General features: G+C 35.2%; 1 protein-coding gene and 1 long non-coding RNA gene across 4 annotated transcripts in view; both read right to left on the bottom strand.

The window, feature by feature from the left end:
* Positions 1 to 24,924, bottom strand: part of CAMKMT (calmodulin-lysine N-methyltransferase) — a 216,710-nt gene that overhangs the window by 140,823 nt on the left and 50,963 nt on the right. The window lies entirely within an intron of this gene.
* LOC308193056 overlaps positions 11,876 to 24,924 on the bottom strand; it is a 35,970-nt gene continuing 22,921 nt past the window's right edge. Inside the window, exon 2 of the long non-coding RNA XR_013949334.1 lies at positions 11,876 to 19,659. This is a non-coding gene — a long non-coding RNA (uncharacterized lncRNA). The remainder of the gene's footprint in view (positions 19,660 to 24,924) is intronic.

Raw genomic sequence — 24,924 nt, 5'->3', positions numbered from 1 at the left:
AGAGAGAGGCATAAAACCACATATTTTATAATGCAATACTTTTTTTCCAAATAAATGAACACTCCAATTTTATTCCTTAGTCTCATTAAGCTTATTTCTTATCAGCAGAACTGAAAGAAAAGATTATACAGGAGACATCTACTTCAGGAGACATCCCCTGTGGGTGACAATGTAGAAGAAGCCATATGAGGACAGGAAGAAGTGACTCTTTCACGGTGGAAACACTAATACAAAAGAATTGTCTTACTGTTGGAAACATGCTGCACTTACTAGAGCATGGTTCACAGAAACTAAACTCATATCCTTTCACCGATGACCTTGCGCAGCTTATTTCCATGAGCATTTTATGCAAGGTAATAACTCGTATCAGCTTTCTTGCAATAAAATTGTCCTTTGTATATGAAGACAGAGTCAAAGACAATAATTAGAGATGCATGAAACATCCATGAAAGATGTTGATGGTTAAAATATAAAGGGGGGGGTAGGGGAGAAGAGACCTTATGCCAAATGAACATAGAGTGATAAACCAAATAGTGCTTTATGCATTCTTGCAAAGTGCCCTGAGCTTTCCCTGGATTTATATATTTAAAATATATCACACATAATCATAGTGCTTAAACCTACTTCTGGAACATCCCTGCAACGACACTCTGTACAAAAATATTAAGTTTTCCAAACTTTACCTTTTAAATTTAAAAGTGATTCAAAAAAAAAAAAGTTTTTCCCCAAAGTACATTCTGATTTTCATAATCATTTAGGATAAATTATTTCCCTCCAATACATCCCAAAGTACCAAGTCTCTCCATCCTCTGGAACACTGAGGTCAGTGGGAATTCTGAGGCTGCAACTACATAAGTGTTCTGGTTTGAAGCAAATTGTACCTTGCAACTGTCCTCACCTAGAGCATTTGTGCCCACTTCATGGAGGAGTTTTGGAGTCTCTGAGTTTAAGAGGACACTCAGTTGGAAGCTCCACTTTAGGTGTGTATCAAATGTACTGTAACAAGGACATACATGTCCAACCCAATGACTGGTCCCTTGAACAATTTCAAATCACTCTTATGGCAGGGCCACTTCATCCAGTGGTCTAAACTAACACTAGTTTGAGGTTAAATCCCTGAACTAAACCACAACCACGTAGGCATATAAGCCTTAGCACGGACTGCTTTGATCTAATGATCTGCTTCCACTTGCCAAATTACTTGCTTACACTGACTTAAGCTGAGCGTTCATCACCTCTCAGAAATGTTTTTAATGCTCTACAGAATTCAAGTCATATGCTACAGTTCTCAAAACTAAAACTCTTAGGTGCAGAGAAGTGAGTGATTGACATTCACATAAAGAACAAAGCACACAGCAACAACTATTTTGTTTGCTGTCACTGATTACAGAGAAGAATTAAAAGAAAAATATATCAAATTTTTGTAAAAAATTCTGAATCAATTTGTTATTAACATAATGTTGCTTACTTGGGTAATTACTGAATAATATTTAGCAATGAACAATTGACAACATGAAGAGGAATTAAGAAAATAATCGATGAGAGTTAAGAAAATAACACTAAAATATTGTCAGTTTTATTCACTGTCAACATGGATGAAAAGCTGTGCAGCAATTAATTAGTGTTTTGAGTATTTGGAAAGTTTTATCCACAATTTCAAATACTTAAAATGTATTTTTCTTTTGTCTATCAGCAAGAAAGGAATGTTATGTATGTGCAGCTACTGCTTGTAAGAAGACAAAAACCATGGAGAGGTCCTGATCCTGCTCACCTGATTCATGCAGCCGGCCCACAGAAGTATGCCAAACAGAGCTACTGCCACAAATATGTCAAACAAGATTTGACTAATAAATTGCTTTGGGGCTGTCTCATTCCATAAAACATTTTTCAGAGGTTTTAAGGACTATTTAAAAGCAATATATTAATTCTGCCCCTGATTGACGAATGATTCTATTTAGACAGTTCACTGAAAACAGTTGAGCTTCAAAGGCCATATGAAATCATTTATTATATCACTTGTGGTTTAGAAACACACCAGCTGAGTGTCTCATTGCATATGGTAACAAGCAGTACTTCTCTATTAAAAATACACTTTTTTGAAGACTAAAATATATACATATATATATTCTTTTCTGTAGACTTAACATAGGACTATAAGGCATATAAAAATAAAATCCAAAATCTTCACAGTTACATTTTAAGCTGTTACTTTAATTATATTGTAAGCATCCATTAAAGCACAGTAAGACTGTTAAACACAGAACAAAAAAAGATTTATTTTTACTTTCTTACCTGTAGAGGGGACTCATTGATACCTGTCTTTGACATTTTATCTTCCAGTGATATTGCACAAACTACTATTATCCAGAAGTTACCAGCATTATACAGCACCTACATGATAGGTATGTCCTAAAGAACAGGTGAAGGATTTAACAGTGAAAAATACTAGCTAGACCAATGCTCCATTTAAGGAGAATGTATTTATATATGTAGGAGGGTACAACAATGCATTCATCCAGAAAAAAAGATCCACACTGATACAGGAGTAAACAGTTTTTATTTATTGTTTCATTGTCATATTAGAAAGCCCACTTCATACCACTTTATTTGAAATGATACAATGGGTAAGGTGATAATACTCATTTCTTCTTAAAACAAGTAAGAGATGAGCTTCAATGATTTTCAACACAATTAAAAAAAAAGTAAAAATACTTTGCATGATAAAAACAAAAAAAAACAGTTTTTCAGCAGCAAGGCATGACATTGCTTTGCTGTGGTTTTTCTCTTGAAAAAAAAAAAGATAAAATTCAATTCACCTGTCACTTGTAAAAGGTTGGGTTGGTTTTTTTTGTTTTGTTTTGTTTTTGTTGTTTTTAGGTTAAAAATCAAAATAACACAGCTACATGCCCATAGTATACACAATACTTACAAGCGGCACATATTAATTCAGTTGGCATAATTTAACTAAGCTCTTATGTTTATGAAGTTGAAATGGCTAGCGTCTGTCCTTCACTCTACAGAGCAAAAATGAGTCAGTAAATATTCTACCTCAGTTCTGAGGACTCTTCACGCAGAGAGCGTGTAACAACTGTATTATTAAAGATTGCACCAAACATAAATATAAATGTAGTTTAGAAAGACAATTTGAGTTCAGCCAGGCTTCTCAGAAGTAAAGTAACATCGTTTAATTTGCACCATTATCAAACAACAGATTACATGGCAGCATAAAATTTTTAATCCCAGCACCAGAATTAACAAGAGTTTTTTTCCCCCCACCTTTTTTTTTTTTTTTTTTTTTTTTTTAAATCACCATCAGGTCTTTCCCTTTGGCTGTTGAAAGAAGGATGTTTCACAGCATGACATTAAAATTCTGGCTCCCTTAAAACCTGTCTATGAAGAGTATTGAAAATATAACTTATAGACAGAGAACAACTTAAACCTTAATGGTAAAGTAAAAATTAATGGGCATTCTTCTCATTTATCATATTTCAAAGAAGAGCATTTTTCTGTATAAAGATCCCATCAGCTTAGCTATGACATCTTTATTCTCGTACCTATAAATCGTTCCATTGTTAACCTCCTAAATTGCAGTGACTGCTGCCACCTATAGGATCTCTACAATAGTGGTCAGGATTTTACTCAACGGTTCCCTCTACTGGGGATGCAAGTCTGATGAATGTGCAGGCACTTTTATTAACAGCAGGTGTCCCCACTTTTGCTGATGTTTTCCTCGAAGTCATTAGTTTAAAAGCTTTTTCATGTTTCATAAAACAAACTCCAGCTTCTGCCTGGAGTCAAAGTACTAGCCAGGTGATTTGGGATAGGAAGTTGCAGACCCTGAACTCTCTTAATTCAGTTCAATAAATGCAATTTTGCAGAAAAACAAAAATTCCCTTGTTGTTCACACAATGTTATCTGCTGTGATGTATTAGAAAGCCTACAGCAGAACAAATTTCCTTCCAAAGCATAAGTTAAAATAACAAGAAGTAACTTCTAAGTAGGATAAGTTCAGTTCTATGCGGGCAATTGTTTCATCAAACACACCAGTGTTGTATCAGAATAGCCTTATAAAGAAGATGAAAATCATTAAAATACATTCATCTTGAAAGTCCCAAATAATATCAGACTTAGTAATGTATGCACAAACACACACACAAAACCACTAACGTGCTGTTGAGATTTCTCAAATCAATACATCTGATTTAATTAAAAAGCAATCAACTGTATGGAAAGAGTGTAATGTTGTTGACTAGTCAAGGAGAAAAAAAGTAAGTTTTCTTATTCTTTAAGTAAAAAGACTAGAAATATCTAATTTTACAAAACTGTCACCTTCTTCTCTTCAGCTTCTATCCCCCACTATATATATAATGCTAGGGATCACAATTATATTAAATACATAAATTCATTATTCTTTAATGTCTGAGAGACCAGCATGGGTGAAGAAAAGATGCTAAAGCAAAAGGGTAAATTTAAATCACATTTAATGTATTCAGAAGCCTAGGTGAAATAACATCACAGCAAAGAGACTCACATAACAGAGATTCACTCTGTCGAGTAGCACACATTATCAAAATAAATAAAATAGTGGGCACAGTTCTCCAAGAGGAACAGCATTAACTCAGAGATTAAAGCTAAACAGACATTGAATATTGTATACCACTCTGCTGGTACTTGGATTAGAGCAAATCAAAACCAGAATAATATAAGAGCACGGTCTTAAAACAGGGACATTATTAAAGTCAGAGGTTTGCAAAGCATAGATGTATTTATTGAGGTTTTATATCAAAATAAATGTTTTTCAGAACACTCAGTAGCTAAAAGAAATTACAGAAGCAGAAAAGAAACATGAGAAGATATCTGAGAGGCATTCCTAAGACACCTCTACCTCCTTCATTGGACACAAACAATAGCATAATTTGTTTACTACATATCCCCTCCAGGTCTTAATGATGACAGAGCTACAAGGAAACTGAAATATTGTAAAGAGACAGACATGACATGCTTGGCTATTCACCAATCCCTGAAAATCTAGGAGCTCTGTTAGAAATACTCAGTCTTTCTGCAAGTTGTGAAGGGAAAGTTCTTCTTCCATCTGATTTTTCTTTTGTTGTTGTTGTTTAAATTAATAAAAGCAACTGCTTTAGTGCAATAAAGCACAACTCAATTCACTTCTTAGGGTGACATAATGACACTTTTTTCCTCCATTTTGGAAGAAAACAAAAACCAAAGGCATGCCATGACTGATTCTGACCAAGTTTAGAACAATAGACCTATAAACAAACAGTTTTGCCTCCGCTTTCACTTATTCTGCCCCAGCACAGCTCAATGTGGAGTCAAAACAGTGACTGTACATGGGGAGTGGTGGAGGATGGGAGGAAGAAAGGAGCACAAAAGGTCCGTTGGGTACAGTTAAGACACTAGGTTGACTTAACTGTACTATGAAGTCTCACCAGCTTTACGTCTTTTCTCTATCTGAGTCAGAGTATATACGAACCTGGGTCTGCTGTCTTAAGTTGGCCTTTGATTTTCAGAGATATAAACTTATTTTGTGATGCAATTTTATGTGATATGTAATCCAATCTAACTGGTTCACTGCCCAAAGACAAGGCCCCTCTCCTCACCTTCCCCTCCTCATTTCTGGCCCATCAACACATTCCCACTGCCATTCTTGCACTGGATTTGTTGATAGCGCAACATTTGTGGGTTGTAGAACAAGATCAATGGAAGACTAACCCCCAAAACAAAAATTATTTTTCCCTTAGATTAATATACTGATTAACTACACAGACATGGCTGATTTACCCAGGATGAGATAGAGGACAGGAGCACACAGCAAGCAAATCGGCAGTACAGCCGTGGGCAGTGAGATCAAGTACTGCATGAACCTGATACAAATGCTACCACTAAAGGAGATTCTCCTTTTTCTCCTGTTCTCTCCACCATCATCATGGAACCACTACCTTGGCCTGTCTTCTGAAGATGTTCCAGGTCACATCAAAGTAAACACACCACAAAGAAATACAAACACAACTAACTCACTTGGTCAAAAACAATGAGAAAGAAAGACTGGGACACTGCAGCCTCGTATTCCCTCCTCTTCCACACTATTATTAACATTATTAGATTAATTCCTTTCCAGGCTGGAAAATAAACAAATTGAAAACTCTGGTTTTGAATTTAATTTTCACAGGAAAGGAAATCTGTTCCCCCACTTGCTATCTGTTTAGGCAGAGCAGAGAAATCTAGCAAATAAATCAAGGCTTTTCTGTGCGTAATACTCAATTTTAAAAAAGCTCCCTTTTGTCTGTGTATTAGGAATGGAGATTGTTTTAACATATTACATTACTGAAGTAACTCATTGTTTGGACCTGTCTTATTGATGTCTCTCTAATTTTGGAGACCAAAAACCCATTCCAGTTACCACTCAATCAAAAACAAGTGTTTTGTAAGAACAACCTCAAAAGCCTTAAAAACAGGTATTCCTACTGATTTGAAACATCTTTTTAGAATCACATGTGGACTAGGAAATTTCTTTTCTTTTAAAAAAATAGATGGTTATACTTAACTATGTAGGAAGTGCTCCTACTTCTGATAACCCCATATTAAGTCACCCAATCACATTCAGTCTTTTTTCTTTCTCTAGTTGTTTTGATCATCTAAATCCTCTTCATACCTGCCGTATATGTTTTCCCTTGGATGTTTCTTATAGAGATCAGTGTGTTTACTATATAATCATCTCCAGCTTGCCATTCACCATCTGCCTACAACTTACACCAGTACAGTAAGTAGCTAAGTAATTATATGATTGTTCTCATTGCTGCTGTAGAAGCTGGGGTGCGGAGAGGGAGAGAGACTGTGCTATGAAGAGATTACTACCAAAACCAAAGGATCCCAAACTTGATTTGCCTTGGTACCTTACCAGTGAAGGTGGGAAAGCTGTATGGGTATGAGCAATAGCTCTCTGTTCATGCCCAGGAAAATAACTGTCTGTCTGTGTAAGTGATGTTCTGTATTTTACAGCAGCTTGCATACCACTAATCATGCATAGCTCAAAGCATGGGGGACTTGGAGCTTAAGCATTCAGTAATAGGACACATCAAGAACATTATAACCTATAATGTAATTTCTACTTCCTTAAGTGAATTACCATATTTCATAGGTATGAACTACCAATTATCTTCAGCACAGTCTGAATAATCTCACGTGTCATTTTTATAGTCCAGGCAGGCCAAATCTGGTCCTCTTCAAATCAAAGTTAACAATTCTGCCAAATTACTTAACTGTTCTGTATATGTCTGAAAATGCTGTCAACCTGGTACATGACTTTTTTTCCTTTTTTCCTGATTTGAATCCAGTCTTAAGAAACAGAAAGCTGTTGTATTTCCCTTCCTGTTATACACCTCCCATTGCCACTGTAGTCTCTTATTTTTCCATTGAAATCATGTAATTAAATAATGTGGATATGATTACTTGACTTACTTTACAAGAATAGGTCATCACTAATACTTTGATGTGATTATGAAGCCTTGTATCTTCAAAGGGACAAAACAATAAAAAAAATACAATATGCAAAGCCAATTATTTCTTATAATCTCTCCATTTTCTTAACATAAGGACTTCACACAAAGCATATTAAAAGTAAACTACGTCTATTAATGTACCACACAAAATTATTAAAGGAATAAATGAGTTGAAAATACACATTGTTAATGTTATACTCACATCCCTTCAACTGACATTAGAATATAAATAGGTGCATAAAAAACACGTTGACCATAATACATATCATTTCAATTTTCAAAATTCCTGATCATCAGAGGATGATTAAAATCCTGTACTTGCATTGTTTAGCAATATACTTCCAGAATCTTATAGTGTCATCATTTCAAATTCAGTTGGCATAAACAGTTTAAATACTATAATTTTCTTTGAAGGTAGAGTACTACATTACAATATCTACACCAGCACTGCAGAACTACAGTCCTACTTTAAACATCTTAAGAGATTTTTTCATAAAAATATAATGAACTGTAAACTTGCACAGTTTTTGTTAAATCCCATTTTAAACATCAACCACATGCCACAATTTATATTTATCTTGTTCTCATCTTCACAAACACACTCACACAAAGAGAAATGGCAACTAGTTTTCCAAATTTTTAGCAGAATATTCCAAATTCTTGTTAAATGAAAAAAAAAATGTGAATGCATGGTGTAACACTTCTGTGTAACAATTCACAAGGAGTGATGGTTTTAAACTAAAAGAGAGTAGATTTATATTAGATATTAGGAAGAAATTCATTACTCAGAGGGTGGTGAGGCACTGGCACAGGTTGCCCAGAGAAGCTGTGGATGCCCCATCCCTGGTGTTCAAGGCCAGGTTGGATGGGGCTTTGAGCAACCTGGTCTAATGGAAGGTGTCCCTGCCTTATTTATATAAATAATAATAATAATAACAACACTGAAACCTTAATGAAAGCTCTACCTATTCTTTAACCTCTCTTCTTCCAGAGAAATATCCAAAGCATTCTCACTTTCTTTTCCTTTCCATAGGCAATTCAGGATGCAATTTCCAAAGTTCTGTGTCACTCCTAGAAGTCTTAGTCGCCTTCGAGTCTGTTCCCAGCTAATCACCAAGACAACAGGTCATGATAATGAATGAGAGATCTGACCCAGAGTCAATTTACTCAGTCATCAATTTATATTGGAATGACAAGTTAGGTATATGCCTGGAATTCCTCATCAGTACACAGAGCCTTAATAAGCTTTGTCACCTGTAGTATCTCAGCCCTTTTCCTGGTCAAGTTGTCCTCTGCTGAGGTTTATACGAACCAGTATTATTGGCTCGTTTAGTTCACCTGGTATCATTTCCCCTTTACCAAGGCTGCATCTCTCTTCACAGCAGATGCTGCATATTCCTATTCCAAAAGGGTCACATTTAAATTCTTTTTAAGTGGATTCCTTACTCAGGAATAAAACATGAGTATGACTTTGCAGATGTGATCTGCTGAATTGGGAAAAACATCTTAGTTCAGAGCAATTACTAATTTTCAATTAGAGTTCCAGCAAAACGTTTGGGACCTTCCTAAATGAGGAGATGGCAGGTTTCCTGTCTCTTTGTTTCCTGTGATGTTTCCTTTCTTACCCTTAAAGTCCTTCAATTCTAAAACACGGCTACAGTCTTGGTGGTTACTAGGACAGCAGGATACATAGGTAGTTCTCCAAACTGTTATTGCAGACAGCAAATTCAGGTTCATCTAGATTTTGTATTCTAAAGTAGATGATCCTGTACTACTATTATGATTAATTTGCTAACTACTGTACAGACAGGTGATCTGTGCCAAAAAGGGATAGGTCATCCTTTTGGGGGACAAATACCATCAATCAGGGAACAAATGAAGAAGCAGAAGTGCAGCCTGAGTGCATAAAGAATCACTTGAAGTTTCTGATGACAATTCTGCTGAGCTGCTAAATAGTCTCAGGTTTTCTCTCTTTTTTCCTATAGGTTTCTACAGAGATTAAAACATTTGGCAAGCCACTTTGGTTAGAAAAGAGACAAAGCCAACAATCTACACTTCTGCCTTCCACAGAAATCTCACAGAAATCTACCCAAGATCAGCTATTTCCACGTGCTCTCCTCTGATTCCACTTTGGACCTGAATGCTTAGGTCTGATTTTGCCTCTAGTTAAATGGGCATGCAACATTTTATGAAACTGTTGATGCTGTTACTCTTCAGAAAATGCAAGAAGGTCTGTAAGTGTAATACCTATCATTCCCTAATGCACATTTCTTTCATTTTCATCCTTTACATATTACCTTAAACTTTTTTTTAATTATTATTTTATTTTTATTTTCCCCACTAACAACAGATTAAATCTTTCCCAAAATCATCTGGAGATCCCACAGCATCACATACAGGCTGTCCAAATCTGAAGTATATGTTATTCTTTCTCCCTTCTTAGTATCCTAGAAATAGGAATTCATAAGCTTTTTATTTTTTCTTTATATTTCGTCAAAATGTCTAATTTCTGGACTTCTAGTCCCATTCTGTGATGAGTTACTCTCGTCTTCTTACATACAGATTAATAAACCAACATAATAAACTTACACAAGATTAATGAGCCAACTCTGCTACGAGAAGTCATCAGCAATTAACAGACATCTATCTCAGTATAGCATTTCTTTCATCAATGCCTGAAAACCAAACCAAACAAAAAAAATTAACTACCCTTTTCTATTCTCTGTTCTGTGAATTGAGATGCCTTTTACAACCCACATTTTTTACAAATATTCTGATAATTAAGTGGAAGCTAAATTATATATTGCCATTTTCATTCTCAGGAAAGTAAACACATTTCAATCAATAAGAATATGTTATACCAAACGAACTTCTAACAATACCTCTACATAAAACATCAAGGCTAACCACACATTGAAAGCTAAAAATAAAGAATTGCCTTAGGTAGAAGAAACATTGCTGTTTTTAAGTTTATCTTTTCAATATGCACTGAATTTCACACAACTTTAATTCACAGACACAAAAGCACCATGAAAGAAAAAACCGTTAAACTTAGTCATACTATGTAAAAACTAGGAAAAAAATATTCTAAAGAAAAGGCCAATAGTCCAAAAGGCATTTTAGGCAAGACACTTTTAGCTAACTTTTTTTCCTTTGTAAGCTTCAAAAAACCAACAGAAGTAGTTCTCAAGAAAGCGAAAAGGAAAACAAGTTACCTGTGTTTGCACACTGTTTAAGTCCTTAAACCTTAAATGATGTTATAGGAAATGGGAGTATTATAATTGATGACTGAAATAGAGAATTTTTAATTTCTACATCTGCAGATATGAAGCACGGGTATTACTTCTGCAATATACAGATAACATGAAGAGGATATGAAGGCCAGAGAATCCGCAACCATATCTTCTTATTCAGATATATGTAATATTCCTCTTTCTTCAACCCACATTTTTCTCTAGTCATCATTTGAGTTATCCAGGAGTCTAGGCATTATCACAGTAACTCTGTTGTGCGAAAGTGCTCCCTCATTCCTGAGGAGCAACAAGTCTCTGAAATTTACAAAAGGTACTACTATAATGGACCACTTCTCCATTTTTCCCAACCAAGCCATGCTGTACTAGCAAGGAAGAAAAAATAAATATTCCCAACAGATGATAAACTGAACACAACATGCACCACAAACAGTGGCCCTGACAGCATAAATTGTCAATAGCCCCAACAAAGCTAAGCTGAGGGTGCATAAGGCCACAGCACCAAAGCAAAAAGATCAAAGCCTAAACCAACCAAAGCCTAGTTTTTCAGTATGCCTCTGAAACATACAAGCGATATACCTTATTTAACACATTATATTGATTTTTGTTAACATTCGTCAGCACTGACCATGTGATCTTGTTTGTCAAAAGCTGTACACGTAGCAGGTTTACACACAGAACAAAATCTGATAAAAATGGGAATAAAACAATGTTATAAAGAGATGGAAAACAAACAACTCTTCTACATTTCAATGTATTTAGACATGTTTAGCTAAACCTTGCCACCAGCTTAAACAGTATCTGCATCAGAGGCAACGGTACCAAAGCATAAGCAAAACAGAATAAAGGTAATGCTTTATTATCTTCGTCTCAAGTCAAGGACAAAATTCTCTTCAAAGTGACATCTGTGTAAATAGTGGCATTTTTTCTATTTTATCTTCAAAATATTTCTGTAACTTAGACATTTTGAAACGTAGTCGCTATGGATGAAGACTTACATTTTAATACATTCAAGGTTATAAATTTATGAGCAATTAATGGTATTTAATTTGAATTAAAATAATAAATTATGTATTTCAATTACACAATATTATCCTATGAGAATTTCCTTGCATTTTTTGAAAATTGTATATAATGCTTTGATGTTCTGTAGCATACAATAATACATGATTTCCAAAAGAACTGGTCAATGCTTTATTCATTTTTGCATCTTAATGTTTTGTGGATTGTGTTTTGGTTTTTTGTTTGTTTTGGTTTTTTCCTCCAAATGAATTGAGGTTGCAAAAGGAAATTAAACAAAGAAGTATTATCCTTTCTCTGATCATGAAGACTTTAAACAATATTAGTCTCACACATAGCAAATTACTGCTTGTTAACTACTGTTGCCAACTGTTAGGGTACGTCTGCCTTACTATATCAGTTTGACCCAGCTTCTAGTGCTTAATGGTCCTCTAGGCTAAAAGCGAAAGCTGATCCATCAGGCTTACATTAGCATAGAATAACACTCAATGCTTATTGATGTGTATGCAGTGTAACTACCACCCCCGGCACCTAGCTCAGTCCATTATTTTCATTTTATCTCAAGTCATTTGTATGGTTGTCTGCCCCAGTTAAAGCTATGGCAAGACTGGTACTTAAATGAATTTGTGAGAAAGGAGACAAATGCCCCCTGAACTTCAAGCACTTTTCTATCATGACTTGCTAACATAAAATATACTAGTACTGTTAGGTCCACTTAGCAAGCATATCTAGAATGGCCTTAAGTAGGAAAAAAAAATCACTTAGGACTCTATCAGCTGAAAAGACCGCTTATTAAATGTTGGGGGTGATGGAGAGCAGGCTGTTACTGTTTGGGGTGTTATTTTTTCCAGTGTGATCTTTTTAAAATACTGTTTTGATTCTGCTCACAACTCTCTCAGGGAAACTTCAGCTTCATAACATTTTTTTTTACCTAGTTTAAGTATTCTACTTTGATTGAACACTATGCATTAAAACACCGTGTTTTAATCCCATAGTGAAATCATCACATCGTAACAGGAGAAAAAAAAACTTGAAAATTAAAGACATGTATTATTTAATAATCTTAACAGAAAAAATTTGAAATAAAGCAAACTACTTTGTGGCAAAACAATCACTGAATATTTACTGTATGTCTGTTGGAACATTCACAACACAGTAAAAAGACAGCTATAAAACAATTTCACTTCAGGGTATTTCACAAAATGTTGACAAGTAGTTCTCAAATTTTGCATTTTCCAAGGTACTTACAGTTGCGCATAAGAAAGTATAAAGAGCCATTACAAACGTTAGGATAAATCTAATGCTCTTTTGAGCATGGATTTAAACTTTTTCTCATTAAAGCATTAACCAATCCTTCTTTATACATGGACAGGGAAGCTTTGCAATTCAAGACAATTATCTTGGTCAAGAACCAATGTCAGCCATTTTATATCATATGATCAGTCAGTTAGTCTGAAGCATTTTGACTTCCGCTTATATCCAGACTTGTAATATGTACCTAAATGTGCATTATGCATGTGCATAATTTTACAATTTTGAAAGGAATCAGCCTGAGGAAAAAAACAAAACAAAAGGTAATATGCCATGATGCCAAAAATCATCAAAGAAAATTAAAAAAAATGTCCCAGCCTTTCTTCCCTCCCATTCCAGAATTATTCTCTCTCCCATCCAGTATTAATGAATAGCTGAACAATAACTCAAAAGCCCAACTGAAATCCAGCTAGTATGTTGCTATTTTTTACTAAACAGAGATGATATACTTAATTGTATCAGAAAAGGTAAGTTGTGGTAAATGGCAGTAAGCTTGAAAAATGTACATACATTAAGAAAATATTTGTGGAAAGGAGAGGACAACATCTTCCTTTTTGTAGCGTTCCAGCACTACAAGGAAGCCTGTGGAGCTGGCTGGTCTTCAGCCAAGCAGGGCGATTCCCCTTTTACTCCAGCCAGCCTCCAGGACATGTATGGAAGCAGGAGGTGTGTCAGTACTCATTCTCAGAGAGGAAACATGAGAATTATATTTTGTGCTTTCAGTTTGAAACCTGATGTGTTGTGAGCAGCTCAAAGTTTGTGTCGTTATGACTGTAAGGTTATTCAAGAAGTTTTCCTAAAACTTTTACCTAGAGATGAAAGGGTGAAGAAAAACAAAATTGCTAGTCCTTACAATGCTTTTTATAAGGGTTCCCTTACTCCTCTCTTCTGGGTAGAATTAAAATATACTTATGAAGTCAACATAACTAAAATAACTGTTCCTCAGATGTCTGTGCTATTTCAAAACATGCAAACTGCTTACAAAAGTCCTTCATGAGTGCTGTTACTCATGGATAATAAAAGAAAAGGAAGTAACAACAAAATGAAAGGGGAAAAAAAAAAGAACTATACCAGGACAAATGCACATCTATAAGTGCTCCTGAGGGCAACAGTCCATAGTGAGTACACATACAAAATACTAGGTGAATAAGGAGACTTCCCTTCAGAATATTTGCTTCAGAATATTGCACTGTTCTGAAATAGCTACAGTCAACCGTAGGTCTTTTAATTATTTTCTTAGCAGAGTGCAGACACATAGTTTTACTTCTGCAGAATGAAAACCACACTTGTCTACAAACTAGAAAAGTCCAATGAAGCAGTAAAGTTACTTTGCATTAGATTGGTGGAAGTAAAGCATACAGCAGACTGTGAGCAGTCCTTCTCCAACACCACTGTTTGTTGAGCTATCAAGCAGTGTTGGTATTTGCTCTTTAGAGAGAGACAGAGAGTGAGTTATGTGCCCATCATAATAAGGGTTTGTGCTATGATTACAGTTGATGCTGAAAAGAATGACTGAGAAGCTGCTTCACAAGGTCAGACGTAACTGGAGTATTAGTTTTTGAAGAGTAACAGCATACGCTCTACTTGGAAAGGCAGAGATCACAAGAAAGAGGAAATATGTTCCAAAAATGCTTTTGTTACACACTTGATAGGTTAGGAGATATTACACCTCCAATCTAATTTATTTAGGAGCTTTAGTTTCTGATTCTTTATTATTTATTCCATTGCTTTACATTCTTCCCTTCATACGCTAACACTGTGAGTAAATTATTACTTAGCTGTTCACATACTGAGATGGAGTCTGTGAATACGTTGGTACTTGGCATGGGAGGGTGGGAGGGAAGAATAAGACCATTAAATCAAGGTAGTACCTATTAAGGAGTACTGAATTCATTGGCTAAGTTCTTACATGGACATTGCATTATTAGGCATTATCTCAAAACTGAGATCCAGCTGAATACTTTAGTCATCAACCACAAGGCAGTGCTGCTCAGACCCATGAAAACACTTCTCTTGGTCTAGGACATAACTACAACATCCATTCCTCAAATTTAGCCAGTCTTTTCTGCCTTTGAAAGAAAGATAAACTTGTTTAAGTTATATTAACAGACTGTTTAAAAATTCTTTAGGTAGGGTAATTTAAGCACAGACTTAAGAATTCTACTACATTAGGAGCCTCAGTGTGTGAGGTCTTTTAGTAGGTGGCCTCGAAACACTAAATAAACTATAACCCTCAAGACCAAAACATCTCCAGATCTCCAGTAAAAGGGGTTCAGCATGATTAATGGGTATGTAGATCTAGTTCCCCCATGTTGTCCCAGAAATTCTGATGAAACAAAGAATCATTTTAAGAAGGAGGTTCAGTGAACCAACTATTCAGTCATACATCGAAATACTTCTGTACTTATGAATGTCTAAAGTAGTATCATTCCCAGGTAGCCTGTCTCCTCTTGACTCAACATGTCTATTCACGTGTTAGAATTGAATACGGAGGGGTATATGTTTCATTCCCCTGTACACCCCAGGCAAATGCAGAAAACCAACAGAGTCTTCCAGTTAACTATTCTTTCTAAAGAATTTCTTCAGGGAGGTTGCAATTTGGTTCTTAATTCTTGCTCTTTCAATTGAGGTTATCAACAAGGGTACCAATTAGTACACACTGTAGTACTCCACATGATGGAGAAACCTAACTCACAGAGAACCACATGGAAATGCATAGCAATTATGCCCTTCACTTTTTTCCAAGCACTAGCACGAAGATTTCATTATATTATGAGGTCAGAGAGACTTCCAAATATTTCGCAGAAAATTGAATAAGAGCTCTAGTGCTTAAAATAGACAGAATCAAGGAGGGAAAACTATCACATTTGTTTTGTCTTGTCATCATTTCTACATAATGATTCCCTTCGCTCAGCCAACCTCAACACAGAAATAAATGAGAAATTAAAATCTGGCCTTCCTTGAATTTCAGATGACTCAAAACACTTCAGAACAAATTTCTATTAAAAAAAAAAAAAAGGAATACAGACTAGCTGTTTTTTATTGGTCATTTCACAGAAGGATAATTTAAATGCAACCCTATTAAATCATCCCCACATGTCACCTTAACTGTTATATACCTCTGTAACAGCCTGCCCTTTCTTCCCAAGCCCTGTGGGAACTGATAAACTCTACCTCTTCAGAATCAGCTTTCTGCCTATCACAGACCCCTTCTCACCAAGCATTCCTCAGCATTCTTTTCCAACACGTGGGGTATTCTCATGGAAAATAAGGTTGGACTAATGAATGGTCTTATGCAGGTTTGTCACAGCAGAGTGAAAGCACTATGAGATCAGCAGGCAAAAACTGCATATGCAAAGCACACCAGCACCTCTCAAAAATAACTTAAATGAAAGAAAATCATTGGGAATGATGGATCTTGATATTACTGCTTCACTTTATTAAAGTATTACCAAGCTATTCAAAGTCAGAATAGACTGGATATATCCCATTCATTCTGAAGGGAGAAGGCATATTCTGAGTAATCCACAAAAATAAGTAATGATAATAATCCATAAATTAAAACCGCATTTGCATTTCTGAACCCAGATTTGGGTCAAGGATATTCTGCCATTCATACATGCTGTCAACACAAAGCATTAGCAGACTTGAATGAGGTATGTTAGATTTACGTATAGATGTATTATCCTACACACTTTTATAGACAAGCCTCTTAAAACCAAAAAACAAAAAACAAAACAAAAACAAAAAACACACCGGAACCGAACAAACATAGTATACTGTATGTTCTCCAGGGTACAGCAACAGACCCCAGTGAGAAATGGGAAGATGGAAAACAAGGGTCATAGAATGTAGCAAGAACTGTTTCAGAATGAGGATAGATTTGGAAAGGGATTATTGCAGAGGGATTGGATGTAATGTAGGATGTAAAAAGGAAAGTGTTAACAAGGCATAAGAATTGGAACAAGAGATTACTGGGAAGAGAAAAATGGCTTTAACAGTCAAAAGTAGAAGTCAGCAAAAATAGAAGTCATTCAGAACATTCAGTTCACCCGAGGTAGCTGAGGAGGGTTTATAAGCAAGAGAGCAACTTTTTGCTCAGGAAGATAATGATAGGACAAAGGGGGATGGTTTTAAACTAAAAGAAGGGAGATTTGGATTAGATGTTAGGAGGAAATTCTTCACTCAGAGATGGTGAGGCACTGGAACACTTTGCCCAGAGAAGCTGTGGATGTCCCCAGGGACAGGCTGGACGAGGCGCTGAGCCTGATCTAGTGGGTGGCATCCCTGCCCATGGCAGGGGGAGTGGAACTAGAGAATCCTTAAGGTCCCTTCCAACCCAAGCCATTCTATGGTTCTATGATAAGGCAGTTTACTGCAGTGATTTTGGAAAAGATGCAAGCCATGGGCTGATCTTTTGAGGAAGTGGTTAGAATCAGAGTTTTGAATATCCAACAGGTATGATTAAAATCACTGAATGTGAGGGCACATATTTTTACCCAAAGTTCTCCAGTGATGCAAATTATTCTTTCTCTCAGTGTACTTACAGAACATGGAACAAGAAAGATAGGTCTTAAACAGAAATCTCAGTGAAGTGCTGTAAAAAGATGGCTGACGGTCATAGGAAGAAGCTGGAAAAAGATAGCAAGTGGTTGGAAACATGAAGTTAACTGAAAGAGTGACATGGCATTCAGTCCAGTAGGGTTTGCCAGGAGAGAAGGAGGAGGCTGGTCAGAGTCACTAGATGTGCCAAGAATCACATCACAGCACTGCTGGATCCCATCAATCTGGCAGAAAGGAAAAGTGGGAGCACAAACGCCAGTCCTGGCAAAGGGAGCATCCTCCTCCTTGCCCTATGGCAAACTCGCTAATGATCCCAAGAGGTATCATTTATTTTTTAATCTCAACAGAGAAGAGTCTGAAAAAAGTAGGTTTTAAACTTGTCTCTGACTAATACCACAGAGAAGTCCAAGGATGGCAGAGCAGGAAAGACAGACAAACAAAAAGAAGAAAGGCAGAATATTATTTACTTCCCAATGCAGTAGCCAACTGAGATAAGGAAAATGATAGATGGGAGCCTGGCCTGATGTTATAGATTTCTACCACAAAATATGTGCAATTTGACAGCTACTTGCTCTGTCTCTTCTCTTAGTTTGCTATTGACTCACACTTAAATCCCTTTTGAAGGGCTTATGGATCTACAGATTTCTCTTATTCAACTAAAAGCAAAAAAAAAGAAGGTTTCTGATTATAAATTCAATTCCAGTACATTCTCTTCCTTAAGATTTCAACTTATTTTTATTAATCACTAACTTCACACAGAGTGTCTTCTACCCTGACAGGAGTGTGGGCTTGGGGATTTGACAAAATTCAGCTTTACTTCAAGCAGTTCAGAAAGTATTTAGTAAAACTGAAGCAAAAAATGATTGCTCCATAAAGTCCATGATACAAATTTCTTTAAACTAAACTGAAATCCACTCTCTATACCGAAGACGACAAAAATTATGCCACTAGCTGAATTTCATTGCCAAGCTGTCAACCTGAATTTCTTCTGTTTAAAAATAGCTGTTCATTACATTCAGTAATGGGCTGTCAAAGCACTACAGCACTGAACCTATATCATATACAGAAGCAATTGGGCAATGTGCATTATTATGTTTAGATTACTAGCATTTTTACAAGACCCCTGGGCTAATTTTAAATGAGATGGTTGACTTGAACTAAATCAAAACCAATTTTATTTTACTTTAAAGCTACTACATGTTTTCCATTTGTGCTTGACTAATTCTGGCCTTAATGGAAGTAAAACAAAAGATTTACAGAATGTGAACATACAGTATCCTTGTGTTTGCTTTCATGGATATATTTATTCTAAACAACACATGAATGATAAAAATACTCTATTTGCCAAATTAAATAATATTCCCCAATGGTATGAATTCGCATTGTTGCTCCTGTGAATACATAATAGGTTGTTAGCAAAAAAAATCATGCCTGAAGCATACATGCAGTAATATTTTAGCAGTGAAATAATTAGAGATGTTTTTAAACTAACGGATGCATAACCTATCTTAATAGCTCATGATATAATTTAGCATACTATAAAAATAATTTAAAAAAAACTATAAAAAGGCATCTAGAAACCACCATTGAAACATCCTTACACAGCAGGATGTCATAAACCTAAAGGCATGCCAGAATGGCTCACAGCTATGAAAGAACCATAGAGACAAAAACAAGATCTGATGACTTGTAAATAAATATAATGAATTCTGTGGCTAGATCACTGACTTCTTTATTTTCATTAACAGAACCATAGAATAAACAATATATAAATATATATATAAAAACCCTATACTATCCTTATTTTGTGAGAAAACAAATTATTTTTCAAGATTAGGAAAACAAGGATGCCACTGATGCAACTGAGTTGTTAAGTAGCAACATTGGGGTTTATGCTTCCTCAGTTTCCATTATAATCCTGTAGTTTCCACAGTCCACAGTCCAGCTGCAAAACATTTGCTATGTGATGAAATTTGTCAGGTAGAGTTTCAGCACTGGAGAGAAAAAAATATATATATCATTTATTAATCTTAATTGTGACCATACATATTAAGAAGACTAGGTAAATAAAAGACTGGAGGCTTTCATCACCAAGAAAATAAGAGTAAGCAAAAGTAGTGTAGACGTACTTGTTAAGTGTCCACACAAAAAAAAGCACTATGCAAAAATCATATAATCCTTCGGATAAAACTAATAACAGAATTGTTAGTTAATAATAAAAAGACTTTCAGCCCAAAACCAATATCCTAAATTAATGTAAATGAGGATCAAGCCTACTCAGCTCCACAGAGTTTCACAAGTACAGCTAACATTACATCCAAAATCCCATTGTGTCTGAATACCACAGTATCAGTAAAATGATCTTTGCAACACTAATGTGACCTTTGGATAGCACTTGTCCCTAGTTTTCACTTTTTTCTCCCTCATTAAATTAATATAAAATGCTAATGTCAACAAATGTTAATGCCAACTTTTAACACTGTGTTAATAATAACTCTGTGTTAATAATCACCTCCTACCATACTTATTCACCTCTTCCTCTAAAAACCTATTCCTGGATGCTTCAGAACTAATTCACATTTCATTTCATTTCACATTCACTTCATGCATCATATGGCTTCCTCATAGAGTACTTAAGAATTGCCCCAACTTCTGAACAGTGGAATAACTATTTTAAATAAATAATTTAATTAAATTAATCAGGCACTACTCACTAACTTCTCAAAGGAGAAGGCTTTTAGATGTGGGACAGAAAACAATGTCAGGAATTCTTATGCACACAGAAACAATTCTTTTTTCACGCTATAATACAATCCAACAAAATAGATGAGACAAAGTGGAGGTCTGCTGACTGATAAAAGGGAATGTCCCTTTATGAGTAGTGAGGTATCACTACCCATCCTTTCATACTTGATACTATCACACAATGATGACAAAGCTATCTAAAACATACGTCAAATTTATTATTTTTGTAAAAATACTTCCAGCACTCTTGGCAAGAAGCATTAACATGCATGACAGATTGCACTAGTTTTTAAATGTCAAAATTATGCAAATTTCCTTAAATACACACAATAACCAGGCTAGAATCCACAACAATATACAGAAAGTATAATACTAAATTCTCATCTGGCTTAACATAAGAATTGTATTATAGCACATATTGCTGTACTATGTAGTATACCATCAGTTACATAGCTGTACTATGTAGTATACCATCAGTTGAGAATCCTATAGTATCTAGTGTCAAATTTCCACTATCAGCTCCACAGTAAAACACTACGCAACATATCATAACACCTCCAGAAAGGCAGCTGTGATGTACCGTGTCAAAACTACATTCATGTAAGCTGTCAGGGTGTCCAAGGCCTCAGATCTTTGATACACCTGAAGTATTATCAAAGTTCCTCACCTATGAAGTAGGATGGAAATTATCTTAAACAACAACAACAAAAAAACTCTTTACTACGTAAAAATACTTTATTTAAAATCACTGTGCTGAGAAAAGAATGGAAGAAGATGTGAAAATCCAAATCTTTGTAGAAAAATAACACAGAAAGTTATGAATAAAAATATATATATAATGTTACGGACAATAAAAGTAACTTTGTGATTCTTTGATGAATCTTTTTCAGTCATTTTGGAAAAAGCAGGAATCAAGGAAAACAAACAATGAAACCTCCATAAAGTCAAGGCATCCTCAAACAGAGGAAAAAAAATAATCTTTTTTTCCACAAGTAATCTGTAGTTTATGAAGGTAAGTGATGTCTAATGCTGTCAAACTGCACAGTATAACCACTTTTGAGTGACTGATAAGGAAAGGGATTTCTGATGGATTAGCCAGGTATGCTGTGCCTTGATAGAATGAAAAGATAAAATGATAGATTATATAATGTGGGACATGGTACTGAGTGAGAAGATTTACTAAAAACAAGGTACCACAGAAAAGTACTTACATTTGCGAACAAAATAAAACTGTTTGCAAATTACTTTCAGTTCTCTTTTGTAACATTGAAAAGCACACTGTATATATTCTTCTACCTTAAACTGGTATTTTATCCTTTAGTAAATGCTGTTTTTCACTTATTAAGAGTTACTCTGAGCAAAACAGTTAATATAAGAAAATTATAGGATTTATCTTAATTCTAACATTATCAGCTCAAGACATGAAGACAAAACTTTTTTCTATTTTTTTTTCTAATACCTTATCCTTTTTCCACTATACGCTGGAGATGGACTGCGTTCATACAGACCTCTCAGGCTCTGAGATGCCAGCCATTTACTTGCTGTAACATTTTCTCTGATTATATATAGCTCCTGCCAAAACAGCAGCATTTGTTCACTGGGGGATTCTGTTCACTACTGAAAATGCTGTGAACACATCTGTTCTGTCAGTGTACTTAGTGAAACAATACAGAAGCCTCTGGAAAGTGATACTGAGATATTTCAAGTGACAACCAGCTAAAGTAAACCAAGTCTGGAAAGAAAAGAACATAAGGACAAAAATATATAAATACTTTACATATACAAACAAACAGGAATTGTAAACTGATCTAAGTATTGGCAACTATGAACAACAAAATAGAAAAAGAACTTACATGGAAAGGGGAAAAAAAGAGGATGGAACAGACATTTAAAGACACATTTGGTAATCAGATATTTAAGATTCTCAAACAGCAAATACAAGCACAGTTGCTCTTGCTCTGAGACCTAAAACACTGCCCTACTTACCCCTTCTCTTACTATGAGGCTCCTCCTCTTCTTTTTTTGGCTCAAGTCACTCTGAGTATTTATCCTATTCAATCTACTTTTGCTTCTTCATAAATGACCTGTTTCCAGTATTTTCAAAACTACAGGAATAACACCACTAATGTTCTTGTGTTACACTGAAATTATTTTTTTTCTTCATATTCACCCTTTGACCTCTCCATAGATTTCTGCCATGCCTCTCCTTCCTCTCTCTCTCTTCTGGGTTCATATGAACCTCTACAAAAAAAACTCTTCCCCGTAATCAAATATCCTTCAGTTCTTATTACATTATTCAGTTCTTTTTAAAGATTTCCATACATTCCTCCAGCTCCTTCTCAGTATTCTTTCAAGTCTTCTTCTATTCTTTTCTCTCCCAACACTTCCATCTGCAAACTCATATGAACTTCTCTATCAGCATGCTCTAAGCTCTCTCTATCTTCACAGTTCTACTCTGTCATTGACGTAGCCTCCTCCATGCTGGCTAGCAGAGTCATAAAAGAAAAAAGCTTTCTGCACATTTTTTTCTGTGCTCTCTTACGCTCTCTGTTTTGTAGCTACCGAGTAGCAAATACATTATCTCAGTGGCAAGTTTGCAATCCTGACACTGGTTTTCACTCTTCATTAGTACTTTTTTAAATTCTACCAGCTGATAAGTTCTGTCTTTTTACCTTACTCTTCCCTCAATTTCACTATTAATACTTCCACTCTGTTTGTTATTGCTAATTCACTGGTTTTCCTCATTTCTGACCACAGATATTGTGATGTTAGGTGATGTGAAAAATAGATCCATCTTTCTCACTGTACTACACAGAAAAAAAAGTCTTACACCATACTGATGCTGGGTTTGTTTTGCACCAAGAGAGGTAGCAACACTACAAAACCAGAAGCTAAAATGGCATATAATATAAAACAGCTTACAAAAAAACCACTCCCATTTTGTCAAATAGGAGCGTTTAAGCTATTATTTAGTTGAAGAGTTAAGAATAAGGAAGAGGTTGTTAGTCATAATTCTGCTGGCTTTGCCAGCTAACATTACGTTAAAATGTTCTTCTTATATTAAGGCTGATACATAAGCACTAATGTTTTAATATGTCCTCAGTGCTGTAGTGAACCAACATAATAGCCAAAATCTTCTATTTTCCTTTTAAGTTATTGAAGCAATTGCACTCTGGTCCTGCTCAGAAACAGGTTTTTTTTTTTTTTCCCCAAATGTCATTGGTATAAATTATAAAAGAAATTTGATTTGATTACTTAATTTCTGTAATTGAATATTGATATCCCCCAACAAAGCAGCTGCAGAGACACTACAAGAGGATAAAGTAATAGAGTGTAATGAAGTGAGTTCATATGATGAGGACATTCCATTTATTATAGTTACATGAGATTTCCACAATGTTTATCTGCATTTTAATTACAATATTGCTTCCTTTAATACACATAGCAAGGATATAAACTAATTCCATATTTGATTCTAACTCTGATTGTTTCCTGTTAATCTGGGAAGGAGAACTGTCAAGAACAGTCAAGGTCTACATTTGCTAAACAACTGTAAAATCTGCTTAAAAGGTTCTGCAACTTTTTGAAATTAACTTGGATCGTGTAAAATAGGAGTTCCCTTCAAGAGTGTGAAGCTCTGTACAGGCACATATCTGCAGATATGTGGGAACACATTGGCATCCATTAAAATATCTGTATGATAAACATCAATTTTCCAGTTTTAATCTTGTATACAAGCCTATCAACCAGTACTACAGCTTGTTCTAACTCATACCAGCAGGGTGCCTGTGGTTGCTTCCTTACCCTGTCCTAAGGGAGGACCTTTCTGGAAAACAAACGTTGTGTAGGAAGGCCACAATGAACCATTTCCCTTAAACAAATCATACAATTTATATTAAATGATGGAATCAAGCTTTTTTCCCCTCTCTTTAGAATATTACTTTTTATAAAACCTGATGCAAATCACTTCCTGATAAAAGAGATTTGCGTATCTTCACCCACTACAGAAGATAAATGGTTTGCTTCAAAAATTATTAATGCAACACTGTATTTGAATTTTCAGCCCACAGTCTTATGGAATGCGCATATTTGCACATACTATATAATTCACAAATATGGACATATACAAACATACACAAAAGTGCTTCGAATTAAATGATTGTGTTTAAACACTCACAGAAATTCACGCTTAAAAAAAATATTTTTATGTGGGTGTCATCATTATTAAATGTTAAATGCTAAGGACAAAAGAATGTTAACTCTGTTATTTTATTTTTACTTTATTAGGATCACTGAACACGTCCATACTCTTAGACAATGTTAAATAGACCTTCTGCTGAATTTCATCTAAAAATTATTAACAAAGTTTTTTTTAAACTACTTAACTACTATTATGATTAAAGAAAACATACTCTCAACAAAGGCTTAGCAATCATAAAACAAATTAGCTTTTCATTTCCCCTCCAAAAAAGGGAATTAGAGCTACTGTAGCATTCCTTAATTGACTGCAAATT

This window comes from Anser brachyrhynchus (assembly GCF_964034855.1).
Source record: "Anser brachyrhynchus genome assembly, chromosome: 3".
Classification (NCBI taxonomy): Eukaryota; Metazoa; Chordata; class Aves; order Anseriformes; family Anatidae; genus Anser; species Anser brachyrhynchus.
The sequence above is the reverse complement of the archived record's forward strand: the minus strand, read 5'-3'. Positions and strand labels throughout refer to the sequence as shown.